Source organism: Heloderma suspectum, chromosome 5 (assembly GCF_057233095.1).
Source record: "Heloderma suspectum isolate Gila_16-S chromosome 5, 16-S_ref, whole genome shotgun sequence".
Taxonomy (NCBI): domain Eukaryota; kingdom Metazoa; phylum Chordata; class Lepidosauria; order Squamata; family Helodermatidae; genus Heloderma; species Heloderma suspectum.
The window spans coordinates 26146960-26159082 of NC_139462.1; the positions used below are offsets into that span (position 1 = coordinate 26146960).

The 12123-nt window shown below is 43.9% G+C and overlaps 1 protein-coding gene and 1 pseudogene across 3 annotated transcripts in view; one reads left to right on the forward strand and one right to left on the reverse strand.

Moving 5' to 3' along the window:
* Positions 1–12123, forward strand: part of CCSER1 (coiled-coil serine rich protein 1) — an 857015-nt gene that overhangs the window by 778193 nt on the left and 66699 nt on the right. The gene's annotated exons all lie outside the window — the stretch shown is intronic.
* The window catches only part of LOC146343721 (uncharacterized), a 28752-nt pseudogene continuing 20395 nt past the window's right edge, over positions 3767–12123 (reverse strand).

Genomic DNA, 12123 nt, shown 5'->3' on the forward strand with positions numbered 1-12123 from the left:
CACGTCCCCTGATAGGCTACGTGACGATTCACGTAGCCTATCATGGCAAGATTTGCAAAGTCAGCCGTGATAGGCTACGTGAATCGTCACGTAGCCTATCACGGGTGACTTAAAAAAAAAAAAAAAAGTGTGTACGGATAATGGCGGCCCCCATAGGGAGCCGCCATTCCCCTTCCTTATTTGGTCGCTGTAGTCTATGTCAATGTTTACATAGACTACGGCGAAAATAAGGGCAACGCTATTTGCGTTGCCCTTATTTTCGCCGTAGTCTACGTAAACATTGACGTAGACTACAGCGACCAAATAAGGAACGCGAATGGCGGCTCCCTATGGGGGCCGCCATTCGCGTAGGTGCTTTTTTTTTTTTTTTTTAAGTCACCCGTGATAGGCTACGTGACGATTCACGTAGCCTATCATGGCTGACTTTCCAGATCTAGCCGTGATAGGCTACGTGAATCGTCACGTAGCCTATCAGAGGACGTGTTTTTTTTTTTTTTTTTACTTTCGTGTTCGCGGCCGGGCGAGGCGGGAAGCCTCCTCCCCGGCCTGAATTTCGGCCGGGCGAGGCGGGAAGCCTCCCCCCCCGGCCTGAATTTCGGCCAGGCGAGGCGGGAAGCCTCCCCCCCTGGCCTGAATTTCGGCCAGGCGAGGCGGGAAGCCTCCCCCCCCGGCCTGAACTTCGCGGGGGGAGCAGCGAAGCGCTCCCCCCCACCGCGAAAAAGCTGCGAGAAAGGGTAAGTGACTTTCGTTCACCCCTACCCATGAAAGAGGCTTCTATTGTTCTGCCTCATTCTGAGGGTGTCCTTTAATTTTTTTTCTGCGCTTTTTTTGAGCTTACCTAATCATTGTGAGACAGCTGAAGATGCTGTGGGTGTGTTTAATTTCTATTACACATATCTCCGTTGCTCTGTAGCCTCCCAAGCTGCCTGCACTTCCTGAGCTGGAAAAGCCCTATGGAGGAAGCTACCTCATGAGCTCTTCCTCTGGGCTTTAACTTGAAGTGTGACAAGCCAAAGAGACTACAGATGATTGTACAATGAATGACAGGACACTCACACACACTCCTTGGCCACCTCCTATGTAAGGTAAACACAAGAAACCTGAATCCATCCCATGAGATTTTTTCCCCAAAAGTTTCTTCTCCTTTGAATTTCTTTTCTAAACTACTTTTCCTTATCAGATTGAATGAGAATGGTCAAAAAGAAGATGGGAGAAATTTTTGGCACAGGACTAGGCTTAACCCAATAATGGGTTAGCATAGATTTGGCATAGAAAGATCCATGTCAGAAACATAGCATACCCTGGAAAATCATAGCTAATGTCCATGTGTTAGTTGGGTAACATATTAGATGGCATTTTGTTATTAAATAATTACCTTCAGTCTTGAAAACACAAACTTGTTTCCCTGATCCAGATCCTTACGCTTTTTTAGGGATGTACGAATCCCTTACCTTGCTCCACTGAGGGGCATCTGCAGTGGGGGGGAGGCACTCCGTCCCTCCCCCCGGAATCCTCGATGGGGGGGAGGCACTCCGTCCCTCCCCCCAGAATCCTGCCTGGCTGGCTCCACTCCACGGCCAAGCTGCGGAGCTGCTGGACGGCTCCGGCTGCCCGCAGCCAGACATCCGGCCACTGGGCAGCCCTGCAGGGACGCAAATAGTGGCTGTCATAGCCGCCACCATTTGCGTCCCTGTATTGAGCCGTGATAGGCTACATAAATACTTATGTAGCCTATCACGGCAGGGGGAAAAACCCCAGCGTACACAAATGACAGTAGCCGCCACCATTTGCGTACGCTGGGGTTCCCCCCCCTCCGTGATAGGCTACGTAAATAGTTACGTAGCCTATCACTAAGTATTTACATAGCCTATCACGGCTATGAAGAGGAGGAAGCGAATGGCGGCCGCAGGACAGCTGCCATTCACAAAGCCGCGCAGACGGAAGCAGGTGAGTGCTCCGTTTCGCGCGCCTTTTGTGGGTGGGGGTGGCGGGGACTTCGTCCTGTGTGCCTTTCATGGGGGGGTGGGGGCTTTGTTCCGCGATGGTGTTCGGGGTGCCGAATGCACTGGCATTCGGCCTCACCGAGATCCGTCGCGGAATTCTCTGACATCCCTATTTGAGCTGATATTAGCTCCACAACCTTTCATTATTTCTCAACATGATTAATAGCAGGTTGCGGGGATGCGATGGTGTAATTTTGGTTAATGAAATGGTGCAGGGGAGAGGGTTAAACACCCACTCCTGTAGAACCACTGCTTTCATTAAAACATGAGGCATATCTGATCACAGCTATTTTGGCCCACCCTTATAGTGGGCCCTTTTATTCCATTTCTAAGACATACATTCTAGCTGAATGTTTTCAGAGAGTCTTGGAAGTAGGTGAGAGGGCTTGGTTTCTGGTTGATACATGTATTTTTTTTAATGAAAGAAGAACACTTCTTTGTTTGAAATCTGATGATGGAACATTTCATTATGGGAAATCACCAGTATGAATACTACTTGCATTCTGTTCCAGCAGTATGTCATTGACCTTTCTTGCTGAGTCGGTCAACTCTGCTGTGCTGGTTTTTCAGGATTGGCTTTTCCTTCAAGCCGTTCTGTGACAGTGGGCTGCAATGCATTCTTAATGAAGATTATTTGTATTTGTGGATGTTGGAGGTAATATAATCAGTGTAATTGGGAAGTAAGGAAATCTATACTTTACATGCTGGTTTCTCCTCAGGGTTTCTTTGTAGCTTGCTGTTCCAGTAAAGCAGATGGTACTTCGACCTTCTGTATACAGATTATTTCAACTGGCAGGCTTAAAAAAAAACCTGTCACTATAAGCGGAGACCTGTAAGACAACCATATTGTAGCATGGTAATTGGAAATGTTCAGCCCTAGTCAGAGTCTGAAATACTAGAGCAGAAAGAATGAAATTGCACTTTGAAGCTGGTTAAGTGACCTGCAAGTGTCCAGCGGTAGCATCTAATCAGATGTTCTTATTCTACCTTTCACCCTGATATTCCTACAGACAAGGGGAGAGAAAGAGAGCATATAAAAAAATATAGTGATCTTCCTACAGGTATGGCAGAGAGTTTATACCACAGACACAACTGTGCGTGGAATGTGCAATATCCTAGTTTCATTGGCTTAGTTTGTACATAACACTAAACCATAGTTTAGCATTCCAAGAAAAAGCCTAGATGCATCTTGTTATTGTGTTCTCCCCTCCCCCAGCTGTGATGCAAAGAGGATTTTGGAGCTTTTACCTCTGTTTTAGATGAACTACAGCTTGCCATGTAGACCAAACATGATAAATCATGGCTCATCTTATGTATAGTTTGCTAAAAAAAAGCCACCTTCAAATCATAGCTTAAGAAGCTGTCTTGTTTCAACAAACCAAAGTTTCATTCTGTTTATTACATTTCTGTACCACACCCAGTAGTCAAGGCTCTCTGGGTGGTTTACAAAGACTAACCACAATTTAGGGTTTGGACTAATGCTGTGCTGGATATTTTGATGCTTTCATTTTTGACATTTTGTGGGGCGGTGGCAGGGGGACTCTGAGGAAAGAGGCTGGGGAGATGAGAATAACTTTCTCCTTTCGGAGGAGGACAGGATTTCAGCTTACCTTTTTAAGTGTATGTGGTGGCTGAGCAGTCTTCTTCCCATTTTTTAAAAAAAACTCTGCCCCTTTGAGCAGCCCAAGGCTCTGTATAGAGAAGCTTCACCAGCTTGGCTGCTCTTTCTGAACTCCCATGAGACCACGTGACCTCACCCTCTCCTAAAAGCATTCAGGAAGCGCTCCCAGGCTGCAGAAGCTTCTTTGCAAAGAGTCCTGGGCTGCTGCAAACAAGAACTAACAGGGCTTTTAGAGCTTGAGAATACCTCTATTCTTCCTTGCAGCAACATAGAGCAAGCAAGATAAGAGTTTTTCTAAAGCTCCAAAAGGGCCATTTGTTCTTGTCTGCAACAGAAAAAAGAGCCCAGGAAAAGCCTGCTGAACACAGCAGAAACCCATCCATTAGTTGAAAGACAACTGCTTGCTTTCAGTAGCTCTCGTAACAAAGGTGCTGTTTAGCTAACTAAGCCCAGAGGACAGCACCCAGCCTGTTTAGTCACTTCAGGTGTTGTTGTTCAGTCATTAAGTCGTGTCCGACTCTTCGTGACCCCATGGACCATAGCACACCAGGCCTTCCTGTCTCCGCTCTCTGCTGGAGTGTGCTCAAGTTCATCACTTCAGGTGTAAAGAGGTGCTATTAACTGAATAGAAGGATTTGTGGATTGCACAGTGAGTCTCTGTTGCCTCACTACTCTGCAGGAAGGCCTGGAATCCCTGACAGTTATCTTCCATCAGAGATTGGAGATAAACTGGGGATTCTCCTGCACCACTTTCTGCACCAATTGTGCCCCGATGGGGACAGAAGCAGTGCAGGAAGAAGGAGCCTGACTTGGTTAGGACTTGCAGGAGCTGGTTCTTGCTAGTCCTGGCAAGTCCTTTTCTCCATGCACAGAGAGGCATGGAGCTCTGTCTGGTCAGGATATGAGCAGTATAGGAAGAGATTCTCTCTGCATGGAGCATTGTTTGTTTGTTTTGGTTTTGTTTAAAAGTGGGCAGGGCAGGGCAGTGGTAGATGACTTTGGGACATGACTGTGGGGATCAGGCACCACCCCCTTGATGTCATCCAGCCTGCCAGCCAGATCTTGGGGAGGTAATCTGCCCCCAGACCAAAAGTGGTTGTCTTCCCCTGGTTTAGTGTTATGTGCAAACCCCTCTCAATGTCTTTTATGTCCTGGCACTTCCAGGACATTCTAGAAAATATGTGGATTAAGAATCATCTAGGAAGGGAAAACAAAGTTTAGAATGGAATACATATACATAAAAAAGGAAATTTATAGGAGCTGAATTCTTCAAAAATCAGAAGAATTCTGATGGATATATATCCATCCCCTGCCTGTTGACTGTGTAGCAGTCTTTTTTGGTAGCAGTAGGGATGTACGGATTGTGTAAAATCCACTCCGTCTGTGTGTCCCAGGTTGTCAGGTGCCTTTTGTTGTGTCATCTGCCCACAGACAGATGCAAAAATTTTTTCCCATCATGTGGAAAAATACAGAAATTATTACCTAAATAGTTAAGTAAGTATTTACATAATTTACCTCAGTACATAACATTTAGTGTATTGTCCCCCATTCCATTCAACGTTTCCTCAGCAGAAACTTGGGTATTTTTCTATGGATGTGTATGTGTAACTTTCAGGAAAGTAATATATAAATAAATAATAATCCAAAAGTCCACAGACTCCACACGGCCTGAGGGGGTCGCTCCGTAGCGGATTCCTCAGGTTGGATTCTTAGAAATCTGAGGTCATTTTAATCCATCTTGAATGTCCCCAGCGTCCCTAGTGGAAACACCACCAGAGGTACTCCTACACTTGAGGAGATTTTGGGGGGCTTACCAGGGGCCTCTGAGGCACACAAGCTCCAGAGGCACCCAGCAGAGTGCATTGGCCATTAAGGAGAAATGGATGCACACAGATACTGTGCCTTGGTTACTTGATTCAGCCTGGGTCCTGCCGCTCTATAAGGGTATTAGTGGAGCTCTTGCTTTTTCTGTCTGTTTATTTGAAGAGCACTGATCACAACAGGCTTAGACCTGTTGCTCTTCCTAAAATAGTTGAGAATTCATTAGGCATTTATTAGAACCTATGAATATTGAGCAGAGGTCTAGCGAGTGGCATGTTGTTTATACATTAACCATCTTCCAGTGAGCCATAGCAGCCAATCAGGGTTCAGCACATCATTTCCCATCCACCCCCATCCTGTACCATCTGTTCAAATGATGGAAAAGTGGATAAAAGTGAGAGTTGATAGGGAGAGAGGAGATGGACGGACAGACAGACAGGAGAAAATGTGATATCAAGGGGGATTAGAGGAGGGCTTTTAACATCAGAAGCTGCCTTATACTGAGTCAGGCATCTGATGTGGCTAGTCCAATACTGACTACTCTGACTGGATGGCATACATCTCTGAACTTTACAATGCAATTCTCAGCTCAGAAATTTCATACGTGAATTTATTTATTTATTACATTTATATCCCGCCTTTTTTCCTCCAAGGAACTCAAGGTGGCATACATAGTCCTCCTCCTTCTCCATTTTATCCTCACAACAACCCTGTGAGGTGGGTTGGGCTGAGAGTCTGTGACTGGCCCAAAGTCACCCAGTGAGCTTCCATGGCTGAGTGGGGACTAGAACCCGGATCTCCTGACTCCCAGTCCAGCACTCTAGCCACTACACCACACTGGCTCTCAGACTGTATGTGAATATTAAGGAAGGTTGCATGCAAAAATGCATATATCAGGGAAAGCTGAGTACTAAAATGTGTATATTATGGGAAACCCTGTGCAAAATGCATATGTTTGGGGAAATCACATATGAAAGTAAATGTGAATTTCCATGCAGAAAGTTGCTTTAAAAAAAAAAAAAGCAGACATATGGAAATTTTACAGAAATTTCCCTAGGTAGCAGTACATTTTTAGGGAGCAGAGGTTTTTTGTTGTTATTATAGAAATCTTTGTATACATTGAACAATGAAATATAGTGAGTACACAATACTTCAGGAGCTTTATGCTGTACAGGAATCAAAATGGCTCAGATGATACTTTTTTATTGGATAAACTCTGGAGATATAAGTTTCTATTCACATAGAACTCTTCTTCAAGCCACATAACCAAGCTAGCAGCTACACATTTTCTTTCTTCTTCTTTTGTTAGAAAGAACATGCACTTTTGTCGCACATAGAGATTTGTAAAGGGTAGAGGAGCATTAGCTTCTTCTGGAACAAAAAAGATGGGGTTAATAAAAGATATAGAGAGAAAAATGATTGTGATGATGTATTGCACATGTATTCCCTACAGCTAAATTGTGTGGAAGTAACAAATGTCAAGTAATCCAGTTCGTGAGACACCTTGATTACAGTTTAATTGTGTATGCATGAAAATTAAACATTAAAAAAAATCAGATAGTTGACTGAATAGTTTCATATACTTTCGGTAGGTTAATTCTCATTAGATATGAATGAAATATAATTTATTTTGTGTCTCTTACAAGAGACTATAGCACTGAGTACCTTCATTAAACATCATCCAATATATTCCAGATCTGAGATTCGTTATTTGGGTTCTTTGCAAAATAACATGTAATTCATAATACAAATGGAAATTATAGATCATTGTGAATGATTTTAAGCGAAATGCCAAAAAATGGAAATGTATGTACAGGACAATCTTATGCATGTTTATTCAGTGGTAAGCCCCACCCACATGTCTACTTAGAATTAGGTACCATTGAGTTCAATGGAATGTACTTCCAAGTAAAGTGATTATTGCATTGCAGCCTAAAGACTGTTAATGTCAGTAGAAAGCCTGACTTGGGGACTGAAATTCAGCCTGTTCTAGAAGGAGTTGCGCTGCCCCTGAATGACCAGGTCCATAGCTTCTGAGTGCTTCTTGACCCTGGATCTTCGGGTGGTGGCGGCGGCAAGGAGTCTGTTTTCACAATTGCATTCGGTACACCAGCTGTGACCCTTCCTGAATTGGTCTGACTTGGCAATAGTTATCCATGCCCAGGGCACATCATGTTTAGGCTATTGCAATGATCTCTGTATGGGGCTACCCCTGGCCCTGAAGAGAGTCTGGAAGCTTCAATTGGTGCAGAGTGTGGCAGCTATGCTGCTAACTGGTGCACAGTGTCGGAAACATATTCCACCTGTCCTGAAAGACCTGTGATGGTTGTCACTTGCTTTCTGGGTGCAGTTTAAGGTGTTGATTTTATCCTTTGTAGCCCTAAATGGCTTAGGACCAGGCTAACTAAGGGTTTGCCTGTCTCGCTATGAACCTGCCCAGGTATTAAGATTTGCAGGAGAAGCCACTTCGAGGGCACCATTACCTACAGAGGCTTGTTTGCCAGGCACACGTGAAAGGGCTTTCTCTTGGGTTGCCCCCAAACTATGGAATGTGCTCCTTCAATACCTATGATTTGTCCCCACTCTTTTGGACTTTAGAAAGGCTGTAATGATGCATCTTTTCAATTTAGCCTTTCATCAAAATAAGTAGTTTTAAGGATTATTGTTTTAAATTGCTGTACATCACCTTGATTACTTTTTAGCAGATAAAGCAGTATATACACCTTAATAATAAATAACTAATCTAGATGGTGCTTCTGCCTTTTACAGAACTGGAAGGCACCTTGGAATTTGAGGGTCTATTGAGGTTTGACCATCAGTGGTCAAACCCTAATCAATATTAGCAGTGGACAAAATGGTTAGTGCTGCTTTGGGTGGCTCAGTATATTTGTTGTAGCCATACGCTGTAGCTCTCTGGAAATCATGGCCAAGAAGCTTCCATTAGTTTATCCCCCACCCCCGGGGCCACCAATCAGTCTCATAAATTATATGTAAAACATACTATCATTAATGTGGAAGGTATTGGTTCAGCTGTCAGGCAAAGTATCCTTTTTATATATACTGCTTGCTAATATGCATGATTTTATTTCAATAAAATGTTGTTGAAATAGTTTGCATAATGTTAGCATGAGCATAATAAGTGTCAGGACTTGGCTGGTGGATAGGCTGCATTTCTTTTGTGATGACATTTGTGTGATTTCCGGAGTGAGATTAAAAGTGGCAGTTTTTAGGATGTTCTCAAAATGATCATCTGTTACGAGATCTCATTTTATACTTGTTAAGCTTGTGCAATGAAAATATTTGCTGGGAAGTTTGCACACTTCTACAAAGAAGCATATGTTGCTGAAAGTTTGCATATTTTAATGCTGCTGATGGCCACTAGTTTAGAATTTCAACAGTGGACCAAGCAGTGAATTGTAAGAGGAAATGCAGTGTCATTACACTTGTAAACTTCATCATTGACTTTGTTGACATCTGTATTGTACCCATAACACAATTTCAGTTACGCCAGTTTTCAAAAATATTTTATTTATTTTATTTTAAAAGTTTATATATTACCTTTCAGTATTTCTGTTCCCAGAGCAGAGATTAGCTATGTTTTCTTCTTCTTTGTTCATACTTTGTTCATACTTTGTTCGTACTTTGTTCATATCAGATACAAAAAAATGGCATGCCATGGTGATCAGTCACATTCGATTTCCAACAGAATGTTATACTTTCATTGATGTGGGCAATTATACTGAACCCAATCTCTGTACAATTCTACCTGATTTATTTACTTCCAGGAAGGAGAATTAGCAGCTGTGTATGAAAACTCTTGTGCAAGCTATTTGGGGTTTAAGAATAGGAATGCATGTCCAACTGAAAGCAAAGGACAGCATCCACATCTGGGTGCACATCTATATGTTCATGTAGTTATGTGTCACAATAAAAGTAATAGACAGCATCCATCTTTGGATGCACATCTGGATGTTTATCTGAATGCATGTCCCTTTGAAACTAATGGTTAATAGCTGCATTCCATTGCACATCTATTTTATGCTCATATGTACCAAAAGCAAAGTCATCCAAAGTCATCCAAAAGCCAGATCATCCAAGTAGTAATGGGCAAGTCAGTCTGTTTCTGGTCCATGCCATTTTTGCATGTCTTTAGTCAAAGGTCTGTTCGGTCCCATTTCAGCATCAGTCTGCAGATTTTTCTTTAAAAAAATATCCACAGAAGTTCACATTTCTTTTCGTATGAATTTCCCCAAATATACAGATGTATACACATTCTCCCGAAACGTATGCATTTTAGTAAGCATTTGCTTTAATATATGCATTTTAGCATGCAATGTTCCCTAATCTGAAGGATAACTGTGTTCCAAATTAGGTTGGCTCACGGAGGGCACAATTCTGTCAGGATAGGTGGCCACCTATCCAATGCAGGGAAGGAGCAGCCACCCTTCATTTGCGGCTAGACAGCGGATTTTGGCTGTCTAGCAGCAGGACGTCGGAGCGGGGGGCAGGGCGGAGTCCGGACAATGCATAGGAAGCGTCGGAACGGCATGTCTGCCCCATTTTCACTGCTCCATAGGGATGGATGAGCCCATCTCCATCCGGGATTGGGGAGCTTGACAAACTGTGCCCCTGCAGCTCGCTCAGCCCAGGCCTTCTCCGCAAACTTCCTTGCTCGCCCTGCCTGCGTGCAAGCTGCCCCTCTTCCTTGTGCCGGCTGTCAAGGGCTGGCGTGGGGAAGGAGGGCCCTGGTGGCCACCCCCAGCTTCTCGCCCTGGCCTTCTCTAGAGGAGGCCATGGCGAGAGTACTGGGGCGCCGCTGTTGCCCTTCTTCCTCGCGCTGGCTGTCAAGGGCCGGGAAAAAGTGCCTGGGTGGCCAGCCCTCAGCCTCTCACCCCTGGCCTCCAGCATGTGGGTGGGGGAGAGAAGAGGATAGGTGCCTCCTTCTTCCCTCCACCCCCACCTGCTACAGCAGCAGCAGCAAGGGACAAGCTGGTAGTTTTTCGTAAGGCCAGGAAAACTTACAGAAAATGACCAGCCTCTCTCGCACCACTGCCACTGTAGCAAGGATGGGGGAAGGAGGAGAGGTGCTGATTTCTTCCCTCTCCTTGCTGAGGCAGTGGACACCCGAGCTCTTGCCCGACCCAGCACACCACGAGTTGAGCAAGAGCTCAAGTCTGCGAGCTGATGTCTGGGGGGCTGAACCGGCAACTTCTCCCCAGGCTTCGAACCTCAACCGGACGCCCGTGACATCCCTACTGCTCTGTGCTCCTCTTACAAGCGCGGAGCATGGGGCCAATCCGTGCTGCCTACAAGGCAGCTTGGACGGGGATGAATGCTGGTTCTCAGGGAACCGACCTATCCTATGGCCGTCTAGCCGCTGACTAGCGGCCATAGGATTGCACTCTTAAAAATGCAGACTGAATGAAATTCTCTCCCATCCCAACATGCAAGACCTTCCATGGGGACCATCTGGAAAAGGCAGGGGGGATCTATGGAAAAATGGGGCAGGCTTCTCCCTTGCTCCTCACAAAAACGCAGTACATAAAAGAGTTTTAAAAACATTGCCAAGTAAAGAAATGATTGTATTTCTTACAAGCAGACTGTACCTATTTTTCAAAAATATCACCCAGGGTAAGTACAGTCCCACTGACCCACCTCACCCCCAGTGTTGTATGCTTTTGATAGCTTCCTTAACTACACATTTCTAATAAGTTTCTCTATTTCGACACTTCACCAAGATGTACACAATCAGTTCTGTACAGTGGTAGTCTCTAGCATAAAACATTTATTATTATGATACTTCCTATGATTTTAATTGAAAGGAAGAGTATGTCTTGCAACCAAACAAATGATCCTAGAAACAGGAAATGCAACCTGTATGTTTTGTTGCCGCAGTTGCCAACACTCATTGTCCATGTTAACTGTCTAGTAAGACCCAAAGAAACTTGAATTAGCCAGTTCAGAAGTTGGACTGGAATTTATTTCTTAAAAATGAACAACAGCTTTTATTTTCTTAGTTCTGTTTTAGCTGTTTTGATTTGTTTAAATTTTTTGTATGTCAGAGATGTTATACTATGCTTTTGTCATGCTGTATTTGGAGTTGTAATTTCTGAGAACTGCCCAGAGACAGTATAGCAGTGAAATGAATGAATAAATGAAAAAATAGGTCCAGGGATCTCAAGCCCCTGCCCCCAGCTGCTCTTTGGTGCTTCCTGACCCTTATCATGTTTCCATTACTGCCACAATCTTCTCTATAAATGCATTGTAACCCTGCAAACCTTTTGAAGTGATGGCATTCTGTTTAGGCACCAAACTGGTACCTAAAAGATTATCTACATCATCTGCTTGTGTTCACTTCACACATTACAAAAGCCCTACCTGGGGGAAAATAAGTCCTGAATGTGCATGACCATGGGTGAATGATTTTTTTCTTTATTCTGAAGTAGAGATGTTTGGACTGTGTAAAAGCTGCTCCATCTGTGTTTCGCGGATTGTCAGGCACCTCTTGTTCCATTGTCCGCTCACAAATGGATGCAAATTATTATTTTTTGTCATGCGGAAAAATATGTAAATAATTACTTAAGAAGTTTCATAACAATTGTCCTTAGTACGTAACATTTAGAATATTGACCACCATTCCATTCTACTTTTCTTCAGCAGAAATGCATACTTATATGC